We start from the raw sequence: 25,776 nt of genomic DNA, 5'->3' as shown, positions 1-25,776 counted from the left end.
CTGAACCAAACACAGTTAAAAACAACAAAAAGATCAATCAATCCATTTCTAAAATTTTACTATACTCATAGAGCTATGCCTAGTCCAAATGTCATCAGAGAGGCTTCGTCAGCAACTTATGGGAGCAGATACAGAGACCCACAAGCAAACATTAAGCAGAGGTAGAGAACTCAGAAGAAAACAGGGAGGAAAGGATTGTAGGAACCAGAGAATAACAGAGAATAACAGGAAAATACAGCCCACAGAATCAACAAAGCAGGGCTCACAGGGGCTCACAGAGACTGAAACAGTAATCACAATGTCTGCATAAGTCTGAACTAGGTTCTCTTCATAATGGCTATGGTTGTTTAGTGGTGTGGGAGAATTGTCTGTATTCTGTCAATCATGTTTTAAATAAATGCTGATTGGCCAGGTAGGTGGTGTAGGCGGGAAAACCAGACAGGAAGTGGAGATGATGCAAGGAGAGCAGAAGAATTCTGGGGAGGAGGAAGCTGATTCCTCCCACGCCTGTCCAGATTACCGAAGCAGCAGGATGTGAGCTGTCCCACTGAAAAAGGTACTGAGCCACATAGCTAACATAGATCGGAAAAATGGGTTAATCAAGATGTGAGAGTTAGACAGTAAGAAGCCTGACCTAATTGGCCAATCACCTTTATAACTTACGGAGTCCTCTGTATGGGTGATTTTCTCTGGTACTAAAAAATTGTGGGGACCTGGTGGGAGGACAGAACAACTCCAACAAACAAACAGCCCCCCCCATCATGTTACAGTTTAGCTTAGGGTTTTTGTTGGACACCTAATGGTAGGAGTGGGGGTATTCCTCTTACTGAGTTGTCCTATCTAGCTTTGAAATGAGGATTTATGACTAGTCTTATTGCACCATGCTATGCCATGTTCAGTTGATATCACTGGGAAGCCTGCTCTTTTCAGAAAGGAAACAGAGGAGCAATGAATTGGAAATAGGTGAAGTCAGGCTCTGGGAGGAAGGGAGAGAAGAGAAGTTTTGGTTGGGATATACCGTATGAGAGAAAAATGAAAAAAAAATACACAAATTTTGACAAAGGAAATGGATGGGAGAACTGATTACATTTCATTATAGACTCAAAACTAAATTTATAAAAAAATAATTGACCCATCTTTGACTTAGCACAGTAGGGGAAACAAACCAATATCTAATTTGATTTAAGGCCACTTCCATGAGATGGAACTCCTACCCAACACTGCTTGGGTGACCACGAACCAAAGACCAGATAACCCAGATACTTAGTATAAAACCAAATACCTCTGGGTTTAAAAGTAAAAAAGTAGTGATAAAATTACTCCTAGTGATATTCTGCTGTAATCATAAATCATTGTATAATTCAGCCAATATCAAAGAAACTTTCTTCTACAGCAGATGGGAACAAATACAGAGATCTGTACCTAGACATTACTCAGAGAGAAAGAGACCTTGGAACACAGAGCCCTAAATGGGATATCTCCATCAAATCCATCCTCTCTGAACTCAGGGATTCATGTGGAAGAGGAGACAGAATTTAAGAGCCAGAAGGGATGGAGAAGAAAGAGTCCCTCTAAATCTACTGAGCAAAGCTCATATCATCTCATAGAAACTGAAGGAGTAGACAACTTCATCAGGTCCTCTACATATATATCCTAGCTTTCAGGTTGTTTTTTGGGGGACTCCTGAGTATGTGAACAAGTAGGTCTCTGGTTCTTGTGCCTCCTCTTGGGCTCCTTTCCTTCTATTGGTTTGCCTTGTTCAACTTCAATGTGATGGGTTTTGTTTGGTTTTCTATTTTATCTTGTTTTTTTTTTAATCTTTTAAAAGCCTGCTCATTTCTAGTGAGAAACAGAAAGGGAGTGGATACAGATGGGAAGGGAGGAGAGGAGGAACTGGCAGGAATAGAGGAAGAGAAAACTCTAATCAGATATATTGTATGAGAAGAGAATCTATTTCCAATGAAAGGGAAAAATAGTAAGAACATCAAAGAACGTTCAAAAATAAAAATGTAAGTATCTAAAAAAGGTAATTGTTAACTTAGAAAAAAATAAAGAAAGGACTTGGAGTTTAGAGAGGAGTAGAGGAGTGGGGTTGATCTGGGAGGGGTCTGGGGAGGAAATGAGGAATGAATATGATCAAAGTACATTGCATCCATGTGTGAAATTAACAAAGAAATAATTTAAAATATTTTATTGGATTTAAAAGATTAACTATCACATTTTTATTCATTACTTTATCTTATTTTAAATCTACACATTGTCTCTTTATTCCTCCTTCATTATTTATATTTACCTATATATATTTAAATTTCTCTTTAGGACAATTGATAGTAATGTCTTTTATAATCTATCCTGTATTCCATCTTAAGTGCTATGCTTATATATTTTATATTTGACGTTATTTTGGCTATAATTGAAATAATACTTCAGATAGTTGTTTCTATTTTACTTCTTATAGTATTATTTTTTATTCCTGTTTTTATCTTCTATTTTCCTCTGTATTATATTCTTGGATCCTAATTAAATATTTTCCTTGTTTCTATCATTTTATCTTATGTTATGGGAATTCTGTCACCCACCCATTATCCATTTGAGAAGAGCATTTTGGTCCAAGAGACAGAATTTTCATTGGGGATGTACATGACCTAGTAAAAGGTGGTCATTTTGGAGGAGAAACAAGCGGCGGCAGGTGTAAACAGTTGCTTGAGACTCTGTTCAGGCTCCCCATTTACTCTTTAGTATTTTTGCACAGATTTTACACTTTAATAAGCAGGAAAATAAATTGTTTAATGTCTGATGTCAAACGTGGTAATAGTTAGAGTGCGTCCTTCCAGCATGGCTGCTCTGCAGTCTGGTGGAGGATGAACATTCTCTCACACATTGCTTTCCCACACGGCCACTCTCTGGATCAAATGCATGTAACCCACCCTGACTTCCGTGTTTCTGCCTTCCCAGGTGTAGACTCCTGGCCCTCAGTTGTGCCACCATACAGGTTCTGCTTGGTGTGCACATGCACAGGAGCAGGACCTGTTCCTGCTACCTTTCACATTTGTTCAGGGTGCCGCTGCTCCCAACTGCCATGTGGAATAGAATTTGGGTTCTACTCTACACAGGCACCGGGGCATAATCTTGTCCAGTCACCTTGATCATTAGCCCAACATGCTGAATCTTAGCTACCTTGGGGCCATGCTGGCTTCACACGGTGGTCAAAGTTCTTCACATCTGAATACCTTTAGATAACCCAATCCTCCAGGCATCATCTCCTCCTGGTGGTCAAATGCCTTCACTGCATCTACATAGCCCCATCTTCCAAGGATGAGAACTGGTAAGATACTTGGGAACTGGTAAGCAGGGAATTATGACTCACTTTACTGCTACTATGGATTGGATGTGAATAAAATAAATAAGGAGATAAACAACTTGGCTGGGACTGATATAATGTTAATCATAATGAAAATCAGTCTGGTAATTCATATCATTAAAATTGGTTTGATAACTATATGAGAAATTGACTGATAATATGGAGGCCTTTCAAATAATTACTAAACAGAACAATACAATCTTTACCACTAAGATAAAAGCTCTAGGAATATTTACTGATAAAGAGAGCAAAAGGAGATTGATAATATGCAAACCTTAGGAAAACTTATGACTCAAAAGATACAAGTCTTAGAAAAGGCCACTATTGACAATATGAAAGCCCTGCAAATGAATACAGAAAAAATTATACCATTTTGACTGATAAATTACAAGCCTTAGATAAATTTATTAAATCAGATAATAAATATATTCAAACACAGATGGAAGAATTTAGAGGAGAACCAACCTAATATTTACACTATGAAATTCCAGAGGAGCAGCCCAAGATTATTTTTTTTAAAAAATCAACCTTAATTTATCCAGTTACCATTCAAGAACCATCAATAGATGATAGATATCTACAAGGCTATGCAGGGAACCTACAGAAATGTTAGATTTGAAGACATTTAAGGAAGCAATAGTCTCATATGTTTTGCATTCACCTTTTGTGAGAAAGATGTTAAATTCATGGGCCACTCAGAGCAGAATTATTCCAAAAGACTGGACAGATTTAGTTACAGCAGTATTGGGATCTGCTCCTCAGTTACAATGGAATATGTTGTGAAGAGATGAGGCTATACCATCAAACAACAAGGTAGGGTTACAGGTTATGAGATTTCCCAAGATCAAATCCTTGGTGTGGGCCATTCTGCTGCTGTTCTTCAGCTTTGAATACTTGGGGCAAGATTCAAGAATTAGAAAAGAGAATTGAGCCATTTAACAAAATTATATAGAGCCTAAAGAAGTCTTCACTGAACTTTTGCAAAGATTGATTTCAATAGTAATTAGAATAATATCAGATTCAAAAGTTAGACAAATATTAATTGAATATTTGATTTCAGAAAATGCTAATTCATAATGCAAAAAGTAATATGGTCTTTAATGGTAACCTCAGCACCCATAATGGAATGGATCTGACATACAGTAAATATTGAATCTAATAATATGTTGATACTTGGATAGGAATATTTATTTCCAATAGTCTAAAGAAAAGTAAAAATGTCAAATATTTTAATTGTGGTAAATAATGTCACCTAAAAAGTAATTTTGGGCAGGGCATTTTTAGAAACAGTGTTTTTATAGAGATAATCCAAACAGAAGGCTCCAGCCTTCTCAAATATGCAGAAGGTGTGGCAAAGACTGACATTGGACCAATGAATGCAAATCAGCAGGGGACAGGCAAGATAACCCTTTGCCATCAAAAAAAAATTGTGTAGACCCTTTCAAGCCACCAAGAAAAATTTGGTTCAGTCATTACCTGTAAAAATGCAGAAATCCCATCACAGAGCAATTAAAGGATCTAATGCCTATTATAAAAATCCATACTGCTCTAGATGATGACTTTAGAAGACAAACAAAATTGTCAGGAGAAACTATAAGCAAATATTTTGGCAAACTTATTTATTTTTATTTATTATTTATTAAAAATTTTCACCTCGCATTTCTCTCCATCCCCCCATTCCCTCTCCCCCTCCCTCTCCAGTCTTAAGAACAGTCAGGGTTTCCTGCCCTGTGGGAAGTCCAAGGTCCTCCCACCTCTATCCAGGTCTAGGAAGGTGAGCATCCAAACAGACTAGTCTCCCACAAGGCCAGTCCATACAGTAGAATCAAAACTCAGTGCCATTGGCAAACTTTTATAAACAATGAAAGACTAAAGTTAACAACACAGAAAAATAGCATTAAATTGACAGACTGGTAGACACAGGGGTAGATGAAAATCAAATGGCTCCAAAATCTCAACATCCAATTTTACCTCTTCAGAAGAGGACAACTAAAATAGCAATCTTTATCAAATTGCCAATTGATCAATAAAGAAACTGCTTGGACCTATAGCAATGCAGAAATTAGCTGGGTGGGGAAAACTAAACTGAATGCTGGAAGAAAAGAGGTGGAATCAGGGAGAAGTCATGAAGTTGAAGCTGGAGACAGAACACTGAAACTTTGCTAGCAGGCCACAACCACATGGTGATACACAGATTAATGGAAATGGTTTAAATTAAGATATAAGAGTTATCCAATAAGAAGCTAGAGCTAATGGGCCAAACAGTGATTTATATAATAAAGCTTCTGTGTGATTATTTTGGGGCTGAGCAGCCGGGAACCAACAGTCAGCCTCCTACTACACTCTCATACACATAACTAGACTATTTTTAAGTATGTATAAGTGTCTATCCACCACTATACAGGTTACATTCTGCTACTAGCTACATTCGCAAAGTAAAATTTTCCTCCTTATCAATACAGACATCAGCTCCCAATTGCTCTTTAGCTACTGTGGGCCCTCAGAGGCCTTCCTCACTTCATTCAAGAATGTTTGACTGGGTTGATCTTGTACAGATAACCATACCTACTCTTGGTTCATGTATGCAACAACCATTTCTTATCCAGAGGACAGCATTTCCAGAAATCTGCTTTGTTCTCCAGTTCCCAATTTTTATTTTTTAAAGATTTGTTATGTTTTTGATTTTTATTAAGATTTTTTAATATGATCTTTTCTTATTTTACATAGCTATCCCCATTCCCACTTCCTCCTCTCTTCTTAACCCACCCTCCCCCCCACACGCTGTACTGGCATTTCATTTGTTTTAATAAAAAAGCTTGCCTAAGGATTAAAAAGGTAAAACAGACATACTGTCCAGCCTTAGAGACCAGGCAGCAATGACACACACCTTTAAACCTGTATCCACATTAGCTTGCCACAGAAACCAGCTGGTAGCAGTGCACATCCTTAACACCTAAGAACCAGAGAAGATTGTAAAATGACAAAAGACAACTCTCAGTCTCATTCTGAGATTCCTGGAGGCAGGATTACCATTTTGGACTGAGGTAGAGGTAAGAGTCAGTGGCTGATTGCTTTGTTTTTCTGCCCTTCAGGTTGGGCACCAATTTCTGTTTCTGAGTTTTTATTAATCGTGCATCACCCACCCTACTTTCCCATCTACCCCTCAGAAAGGGCAAAGCTTTGCATGGGAGTAAACAAAGTTTGACACTTCACTTTGAGGAAAGACCAAAGCCCTCCCCCATATCCAGGCTAAGACTTGTATCCCTCCAAAGAGAATGTGCTCCAAGACATCAGTTCAAGCACTAGGGATAAATCATAGTACCACTAGAAGTAACCCATAGACTGCCCAAGTCCCACAACTGTACTACACATTTAGGGGCCCAGGTTTGGTCTTATGCTGGTACCCCCCCCCCACTATCAGACCACAGTCAATGAGTTCTCCCTAGCTCAGGTCAGCTGTTTTTATGGATATCTTCATCATAGTCTTTACCTCTGTGCTCATATTATTGCTCTTTCCTCCCTTGGACTGCTCTCTGGTACCTCAGACCAGTGCTTCACTGTAGATCTCTGTTTGCTTCCTTCAGTTGGTGGATGAATGTTCTATGATGACAATTAAGGTAGTCATCAATTTGATTATAAGAGAAGGTCAGTTTTGGTGTCCTCTCTACTTTTGCTTAAAGTCTTAGCTGGAGTTATCCTTGTGGATTCCTGGGCATCATTATGCATAATTGCCAGAACATGGAAACAATTTAGATTCCCTTCAACTGAAAAAAGAATAAAGAAAATGTTGTGCATTTGTACACTAGGATACTACTCGTAAAAAGCAATGACATCTTGAAATTTGCATGCAAATTAATGGAACAAGAAAATAACATCCTGAGTGAGGTAATTCAGCTGCCACCTCACTTTCTCAATTAAACATTTAACTTCCAGTATCGTCCTTACATTCTTTCATGTGACATCTGTTCCACTATCATATTACTATATACTTATTTGTGTTTAAGATTTGTAAGTCCCAAGTAGTAGTTCATTTTAGCCAACTCTTCTCTTGGTCTCTCATTTCCCCTTACTCATTAATGTACTAAATTCTCATACCTTTCTGTCCCAAGTATTTAATCTTTCTAATTTCACCTATACTCTATCCTTCTCCCTCCCTAAATACATATTGCAGACAGTAACATTTCTAACTTTTTAGTTTTCACATGAATTCTATGTTTTAACACACAAAGCTAGACACACCTAAGAGACTGAGCATGAAACAGTTTCTTTTGTGCCCTGGGTAACTTCCATTTAATATAATTTTCTCCAGTTCTATCCATTTACCTGAAATTTTTATTATTTCATTTTATTGTGCCAAGAAAACCGTTAGAATTGATATACTTTCAGCAAAGTGATAGAATATAAAATAACTTTCAAAGTCAATAATTGTCTAATGGCAAACATATTGGAAAACAATTCAGGGAAGCAATCCCATTCACAACACACACACACACACACACACACACACACACTCACTCACACACACACGCATGTATGCTCATGCAGACAACTAAGAGTAAAACTAATCAAGTAAAATGTTTCTACAATACAAACATTAAGACACTAAAAAAATTGATGAAGGCACTGAAATATGAGAAGACTATCCATGTCTGTGAATTGAAGAAATTAATATTATGAAATAGCTATTTACCAAAAGTAGTCAATGGATGCAATGCAATCCCAATTAAGATATCAGAATGTTTCTTCATTGACATAGAGAAAAGTAATTTTCAAATCTTTGTAGTAGTACAAGAGACCAATAATATACAAAGCGATTTTAAACAGAATGAATATTTTTAGGCATATTAACATATCTGATATGGTCTAAAATTGTGCTATAGAGTCATACTAACAAAAATTCCATGATATTGACAGATAAATACACACATAAAATAGAGGCCCCAGATATAATTCTATGCAAATGCAATTACCTTATCTTTGAAAAACATGCTAAAATATATATTGGAGTAAAGACAGCATCTTCAATAAGTGCTACTTCGAAAGCAGAATTTCAGCTTCATAAAAATGAACTACGTCCTTACTTCTCACCTTGTGCAAAACTCAATTTCAAATAGAACAGAGACTCAATGTAAGACATGATAACTTGAAACTACTAGAAAAAAAATTAAGGAATAAATTTTAACTTAGAGATGGAGGTAACAATTTTCCAAAGAGGTCTCCAATTAGTTTGAGGGAAAATACCAAAATTTGACAAAAGGAGTCTCATAAAACTAAAGGGCTTCCATACAGCAAAAAAAAAAAAAACTGTCAAATGAAGCAACAACCTCTAGAATTGGAGAAAAATCTGTAATATTTAAACATATGGCTAAGGATTGGTGTATTGAAAAAAATCCAAGAAAATAAACTGCCCAATGATTTGTGGAATTGAATGGCAAGTTCTCAAATGAAGAACTACAATTGGTTAACAAACATTTTAAAAATGCTCAACTTTGTTATGTGCCAGGGAAATGCTGATAAAACTGCTTTAAGGTTCCTTCTTATCCCAGTCAGAAAGGCCATCATGAATAACAAAAATGACAGTAATTGTTCACTTGGATATGGGGAAGAGAGAATGCTACTATATTGCTGGTTGAAGTGAATAAACACTTTAGACCTTGTTCTCTGGGAATGACAAGATTAATGCCCCTGAACACAGCAATCATGACCAATTGCAAAATACCAGACCAATATTGGGCCCTTATGTATCCAAGTGCAGAGGTCAGGAGAGATTTAAGGAGGCTCCATGCTACCCAAAGACATAAGGGCAGTTACCAGTTTCTTTCTGGAGCGACAAGAGAATTTTAGTTAAAAGTTTTTCCTACAATCTATTTTAATTATATTATTTCTTCTCCGTAACTCCTCCCAGAACCTTCCCACCTATCTACCCACTCAACTTCATTCTCTCTTATGTCTCTGTCTCTCTCTCTCTCTGTCTGTGTGTGTGTGTGTGTATGTGTCTTTCTGAAAAGAGAAGTCAAAAAAATGAAAATTAAAACAAGTAAGCTAACAAAACTAAATTAAAAGAAAAAAAAACCAAAGCAACCCCCCCAAAAAGAACACACACACACACACACACACACACGCACACACACACACACAATTAGAATCTGTTTTGGTTTAGTTTACTACATCTGGGCATGGAGTCTGTTGGCCTGGAGTGATTTATGCACACAATGACACACCATTGGGAAAAATAATTTTCTCTTTTCCAGCAGATAACAACTACAGATAACTTCTTGGTTAGGGATGAAAATTTTTCTACTTCCTCTTTTCAGTGCTGGAAGTTTTTCAGGTTTGAGCCTGTGTAGACCTTGTACATGCTCTCATGGTCACTGCCAGTTTACATGTACTTAATCTCTGTTGTTTTAGGAAAACACTGTTTTCTTGGAGTCATTTGTCACCAGTGGATGTTATAATCTTTCTTCCTCATCTTTAATATGGATACCTAATCCTTGATGGGAGGGGTTTATAAAGACATCCCATTTAGTGCTGAGTGTTCCAATGTCTTCTACTCTGCACATTGTTCAGTTCTGGGTCTCTGTGTTAATTATCATCTACTAAAAGAATAAGCTTCTCTGATGAAGGTTCAGTGATAAGCTGTTCTATGAGTACAGCAATATAACTTTAGGAGTCATTTTATTGCCGTGTTCATTTACCAGAATAATAGCAAATTTTTTTCCTCTATGACAGCCTATGACCTATGTGCTTGCAGGTTCTTGTCAACTTTCACAATGTCAAGTGTGAGCCCTATGTCATAGTGTGGACCTTAAATCCAATTTTGAAAAAGTAACTGGTTATTTCCATAACATTTGAGCCATGGTTGCAACAATATATATTGCAGGCAGATAACTGGTTTGTCGCTGGTTCAGAGTGATAATTACTTTTCCCTTCTGGTAACATACAAAGTACTTTCCAGTATCAGTAGGTTGATTTGTCCATGTGTAATGACAAGAATAATTTATGTCTTCAGCAAAAGGGATATTCCATTAATAAAAAAATTATTATCTCTTTGCATTGCTGTCTTTGATTCCCTTCTCAAAGAAACAGAAATCCCCTTTTCTTTGCAACAGAGATATCACTACAGGAAACTACACCCAAAACTAAGCCAGTCCAATGGATACATCTGCAAAGTACACTTGCACCCAAGGCTCAGGGAATATTGAAGAAGATGAGGGAGAAAGACTTCAAAAGTCAGAGGATTATGAAGTTTACTGTGAGATTTTATCTCCTAGTAATGTCAGAAGCTACACTAATAAGGTTTTACCAACATGACTGCCTAAATATGACTGAACAAGGATAGCACCAAAAGTCATTCTAAACTGAACAGAGGAAAAACTCATGAGGCCTTAACCAACACAAAGATCTATGGGTATCTTACAAAAGTTAGGAAAGTGAACCTTGGTGTTCCCCATGGAAAGATACACTAATTGCTTACTCAGTGAAAATAGAAATTAATAAAAAGGGGCCATGGATTTACAAAAGAATTGGGAGATATATATCAGAAAGTTTAGAACAGTGATTCTTCACTTGTTGGTCATGACACCTTTGGGGTTTGAATAACCGTTTCACAGGGGTCACCTAAGACCATCAGAAAATGCATGTAGTTACATTGCAATTCATAATAGTAGCAAAATTGCAGTTATGAAGCAGAAAAAATAATTTTATAGTTTGCAGTCACTACATTAGGTTGAGACACACTGATATAAAGGGAGTAAAACAAACTGAGTAATGTATTTGTAATCTCAAACATTTTTTAAAAAATAGAAAAGAAAAGAAAAAGTGAAAGAAAATCATTGTGTAAATACCCTCCAGGGAAGACACACAGGACACACTAACATCTCCCTGAATTTGATTTTTAAAACATATGGGAATTGTTTTTAACAAGAAAAGCTATTGAAATAATTTTTAAGATTTTTATTTGAGCTTGAAAGGACACACTTAAATTCTGCTTTTGCAATAGAAAGCAAGCAGCAAGCATACAAATTACACTGTTTATGCAATCAGTTCTGGGGCAGCCACTGACCTTATCTGGAAGAAATGGACAAAGGTCAAAGTTTCTAGACTTTAAAGCAGTTAGATTAGTAACAGAGCATTGAGCAGACAGATGACAGTAAGATTAATTAACTTTCTTCCAAACAGTCATTAACTCTGCATGAAAGGACTAAATATTGGCAGTAAAGATGTTTATACAGTATAATTAATTTATAAGTAAAACATAACCCATTTTACATAGATTTTTCATGGGTCATTACATAAAATTAATGTCTCCTTTTAATACAAATATAATAATACTACTATGGTAATTTATTTATATTTTGTTGTTCTTGAAAATCTTATTCATATGTACATTGAAATATGAGCAAATCTATCTACCATTTCCCCCTACAACTCCCCTCTATATCTCCTCAACAAGTCACTCTTCTAACTTATGTCATTTATTTTATATATAACACACTAAGTCCAGTCAGTATTGTCTATATAAGCCATCCACTTGAACCTAGGAATCAACAAGTAAGTGGCCACATCCATATTTTACAAAGTGTTTTACCCTCCCCTAAGCAACCCTCAACTAAAAATAGGTCCTTAGTAAAAAGAGGGATTGGAGGTCAGAATGTTGTCTACCTGGTCTTTTGTAGATATTATGTGGGAGGAGTCCAGAGACAGACAGTTTTGTGATTTTTTTTCTAAATGGACTCAAATACTTCAACATACAGAAAAAAGTCTCTATTTAAGTAATGACTATTGCAATTATGAACAAATTACACTAAAACTTAAAGTTCTAAGATTTACTAAATTTGGATTATGTTTTGAATGTCAGTTGATTTGCTAAGAAACAAAAATGCTGATGAACTTATACTTTTCAATTATTTTAGGAATGTGTGAGTCTTTTAGCATAAAATTATGACTATAATCCTGAATCCTGCCTTCCTCTCCTGACCTTCCTAGGTGAAAGTCCTTTTTATGGGGTACCTCCTTCAGCCAATGGCCTTTGGGGGACTGGACCAGATGGGGTGTGGCCTTTGAGTACAAACAAGCCCACAGGAGTGTTCACTCGGATTCTTCTTCCCATGTGCCACACCTAGAAGTTAGACCCTGTTCCTGTTTCCTCCTTCTTATCTGTGAGTTTCCCTTTTAATAAAGAAAAACCTTATTATACCCTACTCAGAGCAAGTGTGGGATTATTTGATCTCCATTCTTCCCATCTGACATGTTTCACTTCATCTGGCTGGCCAACATGGGACTGAGTTCACATCAGCCTAGGCACATTTATTGCCCACCTGTGGCCTACGTGCCACTACCTAGGACCCCAATTTTTTTTCCCACAGCAGCCCACATTCTGTTTTTTTAACATTGCAATCTACATGGCATTACTCTGTTGGCAGCACACAGAGATAGTATATGACTGACAGAAAGCCAACAAAGACTCTCTGTGTGTATGGAATCACTTTAATTGTCTTAAATAACTGCTCTTATTTTTTTAACCAAATCATATTTTATCAGTATCTACATAGGTGACAATGCATGCAGAATCAGTTTGCTATACTGTACAGAAGCAGTGTAAAAAACATCCAGTCCCTGTCAAAGGGTACTGAAAAACTATCTGAAAGAATTCATACTGTTGAATTTAACAATCAGAAATTGTTGAAAAGTAATGATAGGTTAACAGATAAGGTATCTTTCCAGGAAGGCAACATGCATGCCATCCAATGTCCAAGGATGAGACATTGGATTTACTGAAAAAAATTTCATAAATTGGAATCATATGTCCAGAATAAGGATCAGAAGCTAAATGAACAAATGAGAGCACTAGAGCGGCACACAGGACTGGAGATTCAGACTTTACAAAAGACAGTGGAGAAAAGATTTGAAACAATTTAAGAAATTATTGGAACTGATGAGCAGGGAGCAAAGGTACAAGAACAGGATTTAGCCTTGATAGTACAGGTCAAAGTCAAGGATGACTTAGCCAGAGTTGTAGCTACTTATCCAGTAACCTTCTCTGAGAAGTCATCTGGTACAAAGTGCCCTAAGATAGTCAAAGAAAATAATAATGAAATATATGGTGACCTATAAGTATGAGCAATCTAAAGAAAATTAAACAAGCAATAATGTCTTATGGCTTGCACTACCATTTGATAGGAAAATGGTGAAAATGTGTGCTTCAAAAAAGAAAACAACCCCACATGATTAGCTTCAATTAGTCTTAGCAGTCCTAGAAGACAGACCAGAGCTGCTATGGAAATGTTATTTATGAAAAATGTAAAACTTTTAGAACAACAGGGAAAAACAAAAGGATTTGAGACTTCCCAAGATCAAATATTTGGAGAGGGTTCCTCAGGCTCAGGCTTTCTACAATGAACACAGCTTGTCCCTATGCAACACAGCAGCTTTAAATGCTTGAGACAGGATTCAAGAATCAGCAAAGAGAATTGAATCTTATACCAGGGTTAATCAGGGTCAGAGAGAAGACTTTAGTTACTTTTTTACAAAAAAATTAACTAAGGTTGTACAACCAGAAGAAACAGACCCAGAAGCTAGATGTGTACTTATTGTATCTCTGGCTTTTGAAAATGCCAACTCAGAATGAAAAAAGATGCTTGGGCCTTTAAAGATCAGATCAACACCAATAGATTAATGTATCCTGCATACAGTGAACATTAAGAAATTTGACTATAGTACTACGTCTTGGTAGGAGAAACAATTTTCAATGATATGAGGAGACATCAAAGTGTCAAATGTTTTAACTGTGATAGAAAAAGACACATAAGAAGGATGTAGGCAAAGAATTTCTATAAATAATATCTCCTCTGGAAATGGCAAAAATTTCTGGAATATGTAAGAGATGTGGCAAAGGCCGACATTGGACCAATGAATGTAGATTAACAAAAGACAGACAAGGTAACCTGATACCATTGAGTAACTCCTTGAGGGACCTCTGTCAGGCTCCCATGTAAAACATGGTCAATTCATTCCCAGTCACTGTGGAGAACATGACTCATGAGGAAAATTAAAAAATCAAGGGCCTATTATTAAAAAAACATACTGTTCTGGATGATGGAATAGACATTGATGATAAAACAAAAACTCCAATAGGAAATAGAAAACGTTTATTTCGGCAGACTTCTATAAGTCTTGATCTAAATGATCAAGGATCAATGCTAACAGTGCATATAAATAACATTGTAACTGAGGGATTACTGGACATAGGTGTGGATGTGACTATCATTACTCCAGAATCTTGACATCCAAATTGGCCTCTTTAAGAGGCAGATGTTCAATTCCTATGAAATAAAAACCTATCTCAAATAAAACAAAGCACAAGATGGGTTGAATGAATAGGGCCAAAGGCCAAAAAGAAAGACTGAGGACATATGTAGCTAACATAGCAGTGAATTTATGGGATCATGACATACTGTAATAATGGACTGCCCATTTTTACATTCCTGCAGTTCCAAAAACTCATGTTTCTGGGAAGGATATTATAAAGTGCTATAAACAAAGGTCACTAGCCATTTAGGCTATACAAAAAGACAAAGCAATTAGCATATTTTCAGAGTTACTAACAGCCCTACCTTTAAAATAGTTAACTGAGAAATCAAGGTGGATTAAACAATGGCCTTTAACAGAAGAAAAACTATAGGCTTTAGAACAGCTGGCACATGAGCAACTAGATGTTCACTATATAGAAGAATCATGCAGCCCTTGGAATTCTCCTGTATTTGTTGTTGAAAAGAAAGATGTAAAATAGAGAATGGTGGCAGATCTAAGAGCTTTCAACACGGTAATTGAACTTATGGGACCTCCCCAATCTAGAAATTTTTTACCTTCTCTATTACCTAAGTTATGGCCTCTTAAAGTTATAGATTTAGAAGATTGTTTCTTAAAAGAACCGAGAAACATTTGCCTTCAGAGTGCCTATTTATAATAATTATCAGCCTACTAAGAGATATCACTGGACCATTCTCCCATAAGCAGTGATCAATAACCCCACCTTGGGCCAATACTTTGTAAGTCAGGCATTGAAATAATACATAAGCAATTTCATAATATATAAGTTATTATTATATGGATGACATTTTGCTGTCTCATTCAAATGCAATTATTTTAGAATAAATGTTTGAAGAAGAAAGTTTTGTCTAAATGGAAATTACAATTTTCTCCTGAAAAGATACAGAGAGGAAATTCTGTCAATTGCTTGTTATAAATAGATATACAGAAAGTTAGAACACAAAATGCACAAATTAGGAAAGACTAAACACAGACTCTTAATGACTTTCAAAAAATGTTAGGAGATATTTCCAGTCTATGACCAGATATTGGGATAACACCTAATCTAATATTTCGTTTAAACAAAACTGTAGATGGTGAAAAAGACTTAAATAGTCTCAGGGAATTAACAGCTGAAGCTGAGAAATAATTGACTGTCTTTAAAGAGAAAATACAGGAGGTTCATATTTATAGGGTAGATCCAAATCTTAATTGCATTCTAGTCATATTGCCTTCCAGCATTTCCCCTACAGGACCTTAAATGCAGAGAGAAGGTAATATTTTAGAATGGGTCTTTTTACCATGTAAACCAAGTAAAAAATTTAAAGCTTATGTGAAAAAAGTCTCTGAATTAATTATAAAAGGAAAATTAAGACTTTGAGAACTAACAGAGATAAACCCACAAGAGATTATAGTGCCTTTAATTTCACAACTGGTGAAATTAAAAAAAAATGAGAAGACAGTGAACCCTGGCAAAGTGTTTGTGCTATTTTTCAGAGAGATTAATAGCAATTATTCCAAGAGCTATAGAATTAGCCTTATAAATAGAACTGCTTGGATTCTTCCCTGAATTCTATTTGATGCACCAATAACTGGAGCCCATACATTTTGTAGTGATGCAAATAGAAAAGGCAGGTTACAATTCAGAAGATGTAAGTAAGGTAGAAAAAAATCCCTCATAATTCTGTTCAAAAGGCGGAGTTATATGCTATTTTCATGGTAATAATGGATTTTAAAGAATCTCTCAAAAAAGTTACTTATATGCAATATGTAGCAAGTGTTGCCTTGCATATTGAAACTACTGAATTTATACCAGATGATACAGAATTGACTTCATCATTTGTTCAGATTCAAGATATAATCAGAAATAGGCTTTGTCCCATATACATAAAACACATCTAATCTCACATAGGTCTGCCAGATCCTCTAGCACAAGGTAATGGAGAAATAGAATGGTTATTGATTGGAAGTGTGCTGAAGGCCTCAGAATTTCATAAAAAAAATCATGCCAATAGGAAAGGTTTAAAGAAAGAGTTTTCTATTACATGGTAGTGAGCTAAGGCAATTATAAAAAGATGCCCTACTTGCTTATTCTATAACCAAACACTCCTACCTTCAAGGAGTAACACAAAGGGTACTCAAAGGAATGAAATCTGACAGATGAATGTGTTCCACTGTACAGAATTTGTTGAAATAAAATATGTACACCACACCATTGACAATTTTTCAAGTTTTCAATGGACAACTGCCTTGAGCTCGTAAAAGACTTATACATTAATCACACATTTATTAGAAGTTATGGCCATCATGGGTATACCTGCACAAATGAAGAAAGATAATGGTCCAGCATATGTCTCTAAGAAAATGAAACAGTTTTTTGCTTATTATAATTATATAATATTATAATTATATAATATTATAATATATTACAGGTATACAAAACAAATCTACCAGGACAGACAGCAATAGAAAGATCAAACCAAACTATCAAGGATATGTTAAACAAAGAGAAAGGGGTAGAAATACCCTAAGGAAGAGATTGCCCGAGACTTTATTAACACTGAATTTTCTTAATGCTAATGAAAAAGGAACAACAGCAGCAGGAAGACACTGAATAATAGGAAAAAAAACTTCTGAATTAAATTAGTTGGAGTATTTCAAGAATGTGTTGACCTCAGAATAAAAACAATGCTCCATTGGGGAAGGGGTTTTGCTCTTGCTTCCGTGGAAGGAGAACAAAAGCTATGGATACCATCATAATTAATAAAGATTCCTTTTGAAAATGATAAACCTCTTGAGAAAGAGAAATGACAGCCCATGTACAAGGGTGACTGTTTGGTTAGAAAACCTCATAAAGGTTGATGCAGGGTTCTGTTCTTGTCTTTGCAGGAAAATACTCATCTTCAAAAAGTCAAGAGACCCTGGACTTATGGATTCCTAAAAAGGAAAAGTAACTATCCAGAAAGGATCACCAAGCAAAAAGAATATGACTTATGAGGACAGAACATCTGAGGGTAAAAATTCATTTTATATAATGATTAATAAACTCACTTAAGTGAGTAATAAACTCACTTAAAAATGAAAGCTAACTTTGGAGTTAGAAAATGGCTATCCTTCTCTAAATTCAAGCATGTTATTAAAAGAAAAATTCAGAGTTTCTGTCTCATGTCACAAGCCATCTAGTATGGGACAGAGAAAAGAAAAATTTTAGGAAATATTTTACATTTCTCTATATTAATTTTGTGTATATCATCTCTTTTATTGAATATTAGTCTATATGAATAATGTTTAAGTTTTTCACAATGAACAATAGATTTTCCTGCAGTACTCTTTGAAGTTTCCAGGAAGAAGATGGGGCCCCATAACAATGACCCCACATGGTTGGTATGGCATCATGATGCTGATAGTGCTACTATAAGACCAGATTTAAGTACCAGTTGCTCAAGATGGTGCAACTTATTTAGCTGAAATGGCGGACCTTCTTACAACCTTCTGACCAGAACCCCAAATAAGAGCATTGGAAAAACCCTATTGACTACTTAGAGAAGATTTGTAATTATACCAGACAGTAATCTTGGAACTTAAACATTATTTAGATTTACAGGATCCCATAAAAAGAATATCACCACCATGATAGCTGGGAGTAATTTTAGCAGCAGTGACTCTTCTCCCAAAAAAGTTAGTAGACAACATTTAAGGGCTGATGATTACTAGTATAGGGATGGGGTTGTGGTGGAAATTATGTAGGCTGAGAGATCTCTCTGGAAAAAAGGGGAATTGAATGAGATAATAGGTATATTGTGTGAGCTTATTCACACTAGTAATGATAATAGTGAGTAATATAGTGAATACTTGTGAGCTATTATTTATTAGATCATTTACATTGGTATAGATTCTTGCACATTGATATAAATTCAAATTATATTTGTTATATTGGATATACTCTTATTTCTGTATAAAATATTTGTACACCTATGCAAAATTATTTTGTCATATTTATTCATGCATGTTTCTACCTCTGTTTAAGACATTTTGTATATTGATACAGTTTTAGGATATATTTATCATATTGTATTATATATTTCTACCTCTGATCAAGATACTTATACATTGTTTACTTTTTGAGGTCATTGTACTTTTTTACTGCACAGTTGTGTAAAGATTGTTTAATATTCTAGTATGAAGCATTGTCTTTCTTTCGACGTCTGGGACAGATTGCTACAGACACTTAATAGACCATGAATGCAAACCCAGACTACTATACTAAGCAAAGTTTTCAATCACCATCGATGGAGAAAACAAGATACTCCATTACAAAACCAGATTTAAACAATACATATCCACAAATACAGTCCTATAGAAACTACTAGAAACCCCAACCCAAGGAAGCTAAATACACCCACAAGAATGCAGGCAACAGATAACCTCATACCAACAAAACCCTAATAAGGGAACCACACATGCTGCCATCAAAAAATAATAGGAATTAACAATCACTAGTCATAAATATCTCTTAATATCAATGGACTCAATTCACCTAAAAAAATACACAAGCTAAAAGAATGGATAAGAAAATAGAATCCAGCCTTCTGCTGTATGCAAAAAACACACCTCAACCTCAGAGACAGACAGTACTTCAGAGAAAAAGGTTGGGAAAAGATTTTCCAATCAAATGGACCTAAGAAACAAGCAGGTGAAGTGTAAAAGAGACGTTGCTAAAGCTCATATTGTATATCAAACATGACAAACTAATAGTAGGAGACTTCAACAACCCACTCTCCCCAATGGTCAGGTCAACCAGACAGAAACTTAACAGAGAAATAAGAGAACTAACAGATGTCATTACTCAAATGGACTTAGCAAACATCTACAGAATATTCCACCCAAACAAAAAGTAATATACCTTCTTCTCAACAAAATATGGAACCTACTCTAAAATTAACCATATACAAATTAACAAAATAAGAAATTAAATGAGGGGACATAACAACAGACACTGAGGAAATCTAGAGAATTACTAGGTCATATGTCAAAAACCTATACTCCACAAAATTTTAAAATTTAAAAGAAGTGGACAATTTCCTGAATAGGTACCACTTACCAAAATTAAATCAAGACCAGGTTAACAATTGAAATTGAACTATAACCTGCAAGAAAATATGAACTGTTATCAAAAGCCTCCAAACAAGAAAGAAGGAAAGAAAGAAAGAGAGAGAGAGAGAGAGAGAGAGAGAGAGAGAGAGAGAGAAAGAGAGAAAGAGAGAAAGAAAAAGAGTGAGCCCAGGGACTGATGGTTTCAGTGCAGAATTTTATCAGAACTTCAAAGAGTTAATATCTATACTCCTCAAAGTGTTCCACATAAAAGAAACAGAAAAAACATTGTCAAACTCTTTTTATGAGGCTATAGTCACCCTGATACCAAAACCTGATAATGACAGAACCAAGAAAGACAATTACTGGCCAATCTCACTCATGAACATAAAATACTGGAAAACCGAATCCAAGAACACATCAAAAAAAATTAACCACCATGATCAAGTCATTTCATCTTAGAGGTATGGAGATGGTTCAACATACAAAAATCTATCATTTTAATCCACCATATAAAAAAACTGAAAGAAAGAAACCATATGATCATCTCATTATATTTTGAAACAGCATTAGACAAAACCCAACACCCCTTTATGATAAATGTCTTAAATCATGGATACAAGAAATATATCTAAACATGACAAAAGCAATATACAGCAAGCTCAACAGCCAATATCAAATTAAATGGAGAGAAAGTAGAAATGATGCCACTAAAATCAGAAACAAGACAAGGCTGTACACTCTCACAATATTTACTCAACATAGTACTTGAAGTTCTGGTTGGAGCAATAAGACAACATAAGGATATCAAGGGGATTCAAATGTGAAAAGACGTCAAACTTTCATTATTTGTAGATTATATGATAGCATTTATAAGTGACTCTAAAAACTCTACTAGGGAACTTCTACAGCTGATAAATAACTTCAGTTATGTGGCAGAATATAAGATCAACTAAAAAAGTAGTAGTCCTTCTATATACAAATGAAAAAAGACGCTGAGAAAGAAATCCGAGAAACATCATCTTTTAGAATAGCCACAAATAGCATAAAATATCTTGGGGTAACACTAACTGAAGAAGTAAAAGACCTGCTCAACAAAAAATTTAAGTCTGTGAAGAAAAAAATTAAAGAAGATACCATAAAATAAAAAGATCTTCCATGCTCTTGAATAGATAAGACTGACATAGTAAAAATGTCAATCCTACCAAAGGCAATCTATAGATTCAATGCAATCCCCATCAAAAACCCAACACAATTCTTCCTAGACCTTGAAAGAATAATGATCAACTTCATATGGACAAACAAAAAAACCCAGGAAAGATAAAAACAGTCCTGTACAATAAAGGAACTTTGAGAGGCATCAAGCTATCTATTATAGAGCTACAGTAATGAAAACAGATTGGTACTGGCATACAAACAGAGAAGTTGACCAATTGGATCAAATTGAAGACCTGGATATTAATCCACACACCTATAAACACCTGATTTTTGATTAAAAAAAGCTAAAATATAGAATGGAAAAAAAGAAAGCATCTTCAACAAAGGGTGATGGCATAGCTGGATATCAACATGAAGAAGAATGAAAATAGGTCCATATCTATCATCAAGCATAAAACTCAAGTTCAAACTGATTGAAGACCTCAATACAAATTTGACCACACTGAAAACAATAGAAGAAAAAGTGGGAAGTAGTCTTCAATGCATGGGCACAGAAGACTACTTCCTAAATATAACACCAGTAGCACAGACACTGAGAGCAACAATAAATAAATGGGATCTCCATAAACTGAGAAACTTCTGTAAAGCAAAAGACACTGTCAATAAGACAAAAAGACAGCCTACTGGATGGGAAGAAACCTTTACCAACCCAACATCAGACAGAGGACTGATCTCCAAAATATAAAGAACTCAAGAAATTATACATCAAAATTCCAAATAACCCAATTAAAAATGTGGTACAGAACTAAACAGAGAATTCTCAACAGGAAAACCTCAAATGACTAAAAGATATTTAAGGATATGTTCAACATCCTTAGCAATCAGAGAAATGCAAATCAAAACAAGTCTGAGATACTATCTTACACCAGTCAGAATGACTAAGATCAAAAACACTAATGATAGCTTATGCTGGAGAGGATGTGGAACAAAGGGAGCACTCATCCATTGCTGGTAGGAATGCATACTTGTACAACCACTTTGGAAATCAATGTGGTGATTTCTCAGAAAATTGAGAGTCAACCTACCTCAAGATCCAGCAATATCACTCTTGGGCATATAAACAAAAGATGCCCAATCATACTACAAAGGCATTTGTTCAACTATGTTTATAGCAGCATTATTTGTAATGACCAGAACCTGGAAACAACCTAGATGCCCCTCAACCAAAGAATGGACAAAAAAATGAAACATTTATACATTAAAGTACTACTCAGTGGTAAAAAAAAATGAAACATTTATACATTAAAGTACTACTGAGTGGTAAAAAAAATGACACCTTGAAATTTGCATGCAAATGGGTGGAACTTGAAAAAAAATCTGAGTAAAGTAACACAGACCTATGTACTCACACATAAGTAGTTATTAGTTGTAAAGTAAAGGATATTAAGCCTATAGTTCAAGATCCAGGAGAAGCTAAGTAACAAGATGAACCCTAAGAAAAACATACACACCTAGAAAGGAAAAGCAGACAGGATTGCCTGACCAAATTGGGACTATGAGATTGCAGGGAGGGAGGACAGAAGGAGAAGATGAGGGGAAAAGGGGAGGGGGAGGTGAACTTGAGGGAATGAGATTCGGGAGATGGGGATAGGACAGCGATGAGAGCAAAGAAAGAGATATTTTGTTTGAGGGAGCCATTATGGGGCTAGCAAGGAAACTGGAACTAGAGAAATTCCCAGGAATTCAGAAGGGTAACCCCAGCTAAGACCCTACGCAATAGAGGAGAGGATTTCTCAACTGGCCTTGCACTGTAGTCAGACTGATGAATGTCTTAAATATCACCATAGAACTATCATCCAGAAACTAATGGAAACAGAGATGGTGCCTGCATTAGAGCAGTGGAGTGACCTCCCAAAGTCCAGTTGAAGAGTGGGAGGAGTGAGAATATGAGCAAGGAGGTCAAGACCATGATGGGGATACCCGCTCAAACAGATTACCTGAGCTAATGGGAGCTCACCAACTCCAGTCAGACAAGAAAGTAAACAGCGTAAGTCCAAGCTAGTCCCTCTGAATGTGGGTGGCAGTTGTTTGGCTGGGGTAGACTGCAGGGCTACTGGCAGTGGCACCAGGATTTATCCCTATTGCTTGTACTGGCTTTTTTATAACCTATTCTCTTTGGATGGATACCTTGCTCAGCCTAGATATAGAAGGGAGGGCCTTGTACCTTCCCCAAAGCAATGTGTCTTACCCCCTCTGAAAAGTGAATAGGGGGCAGTGTGAGAGCTTAGATGGTGGGAAGGAAAGGAAGGGAGGGAGTGGGAACTGGGATTTGGATGTAAAATGAAAAAGATTATTTGTTTTATTTTAAGAATTAAAAATAAATAAAGGCAGAGAAGACCTTCCTAGTACAACTATTATTCCCACAAGATTGACAATGTTCTTGACTGTGTCGCACACTTTCATTACTTCTACCATCTTAGTTAGCAGTTGCAAATAGAAAAAGTGCACTGCCAAGAATATTCAACAAGTGATGGTATAATCAGATACTGATGCCAATCAAAGGATGTACCATCTTCTCTTAATATGGAATAGCTCAAGCCAGCAAAATCTAAGCATCAAGCAAGGCCTCCAGAATCACATAGGTAGATGATTGACAATATATCGACTACACTCATCTTCAATTTACTTTTTTATATCCTTATCCCCATCACCTCTGTCTTTACCTCTCCAGGTTCTTAGGTGCTGAAGCCAGAAAAGAATGTAATGGCTAGCATTTTGTTCCATATAATAACATGCAAACTTCACTACTTGTCACTCATCTGGCTTAACATTTTTTGTATTTGGAGAAGGAAAACCATTGTCCAACTCTAAAGTCAGTTTTTATTTTTAAGTAGAGATGTATACATGTCCAGAAAATCAAATTTTACCATGTAGAAGGTACAGCTTCATAAGTCAGATTTCTCTTTGCTTATTGACTCCTTCTGGATAGCTCTCTTTTCATCTTTAGGCACCTAGATATCCAAGGTCTCTCAAGTTTTTGAAGATGAATATTTTCCTGCAAAGATAAGAGCAGAATCCTGTCCCAACCTTTATGAGGTTTTCTTAACACCTGTATGGTTGTCACTTCTGTGGATGAGCTGTCATTTCTCTTTCTTAAAAGGTTTCTCTTTTTCAAACTGAATTTTTATTAATTTTGATGGTAACCATAGTTTTTCTTCTCCTGTGGAAAAAAACAGTGAAACCCCTTCCCCAATGTAGCACATCTCCCGGTTTCTATTGTAGGTAAACACATCCTGAAATATTCCAGCTGATTTAATTCAGAAGTCTTTTCTACTATCCAATGTCAGTTAGGGGCAGGAGTCTATGAGCCCCATCTGATCCATGCTGGGATTTCGGTTCTTTTAAACTTGTGTGGGTTGTATGTTCATGTGTACAAAACCCTGACATATATGAAAAAAACCTGTTTCACAGGAGTCCTCCACTACCTGTTTTTCTTTTTTTAAATCTTTCTACTTCTTTACTGTCATGATCCCTAAGTCATAGGTAGGGATCTTTAATCTTTAATACAGATTCCTTCAGATTCCTTATTTAGGGCTCTTATGCTCTACACTTTGATCAGTTATAGGCCTATATAAATTGCCATCTACTGCAAAAAGAAGCTTTTTGATAAGATTTGGGATCTACATTCGTCTATAGAAATAAAGATAAATATTTAGAGGGAAGTTTAACATTATCCATTTAGCAGAATAATAGTAGGCTTTCCCTTAGGATCTGTGATCCAAGCAGTTGCAGATTCTTGGATCAGTTAATAGTACCAGATACTAAATGTATCTTGTGGAGTCACCTGTAAATCGAATCAGACAGTAGTTGATAACTCCAAAAGCAGATGTTATAATAGTGGACCACTGGACATATCTAATCAGGATGCTCATTATTGTAAGACTGCTGACTGTTTTCAGCCCTTATTAATATACAAACACATTCAAACACTATAAAAGCTAACCAGTATTTACAAAGCTTACACGTCACTAGCAGATTTATTTCTTCATGCCGTGTGAGTCAAGTATATGGTATCTGTATCTTACCATCAAGTTAAGTTACCAAAAGCAAAGACAATAGCTTGCTTGCTTTGGGGATCTCCAAAAACCAACAATTTGATTAGAAGTGACTAACCATCACAACACCTGGCTTTTTATTTGATAGTCTATGATATCTAGTCTAGGAAGGACATACTCTCTTCTTAGAAGATAACTTCATTAAGCTCCCCTCATATATACATACTATATATATATGTATATGTATATGTAATATATGTATATATGTATATGCATATATATATATATGGAAGCTTTTAAAGTAGTAGGTTTTCATTCGGCTTTTTCATAAAACTTTAAAGTTAGTTATTCCTCCCATGCTGTCTCTTATACTCTGCCCTCCTGTCGCTATACCACTTAACACTTCTTTCTCCATTACTCCCAATCTTACTTTCATCCCACCTATGTTCTACTACTCTCCCTTGAAATCTACCTCACCTTGGCCATTTTCTCATTTCCTGACTTTTACAGATACTCTAATTTAAACACATATCTAATATTCAAAGCAGGGATCACATAGAAAAGAGGACATGTGATATTTGTCTTTCTTGTTTTGATTGCCTCACTCAGAAAAATTATTTTCAGCTGTATTCATTTACCACTGCAAAAGAATTTCAATGCTAATTGGTAATTTTAAAATGTCATTTGTGTTTACAACTTAATAAGATTGTGTTGTGTATACAGACCACATTTGCATTATACTTTTATTCCCTGATGGAGTCCAGGTATTTTCACTTCCTGGATATTGTAAATAGAACAGTAACA

The 25,776-nt window shown here is 35.7% G+C and overlaps 1 long non-coding RNA gene across 1 annotated transcript; it reads left to right on the top strand.

Annotated features, from left to right (window-relative positions):
- Window positions 1-460: 460 nt before the first annotated feature.
- On the top strand, window positions 461-22,943 carry LOC125417451 (uncharacterized). The gene is made up of 4 exons (XR_007237132.3): window positions 461-556; window positions 12,347-12,519; window positions 17,558-17,682; window positions 22,765-22,943. It is a non-coding gene; the product is annotated as an uncharacterized LOC125417451 (long non-coding RNA).
- Window positions 22,944-25,776: the final 2,833 nt, after the last annotated feature.

Source organism: Myodes glareolus, chromosome 14 (genome assembly GCF_982192425.1).
Source record: "Myodes glareolus chromosome 14, mMyoGla1.1, whole genome shotgun sequence".
NCBI classification, from domain to species: Eukaryota; Metazoa; Chordata; class Mammalia; order Rodentia; family Cricetidae; genus Myodes; species Myodes glareolus.
The sequence above is the reverse complement of the archived record's forward strand: the minus strand, read 5'-3'. Positions and strand labels throughout refer to the sequence as shown.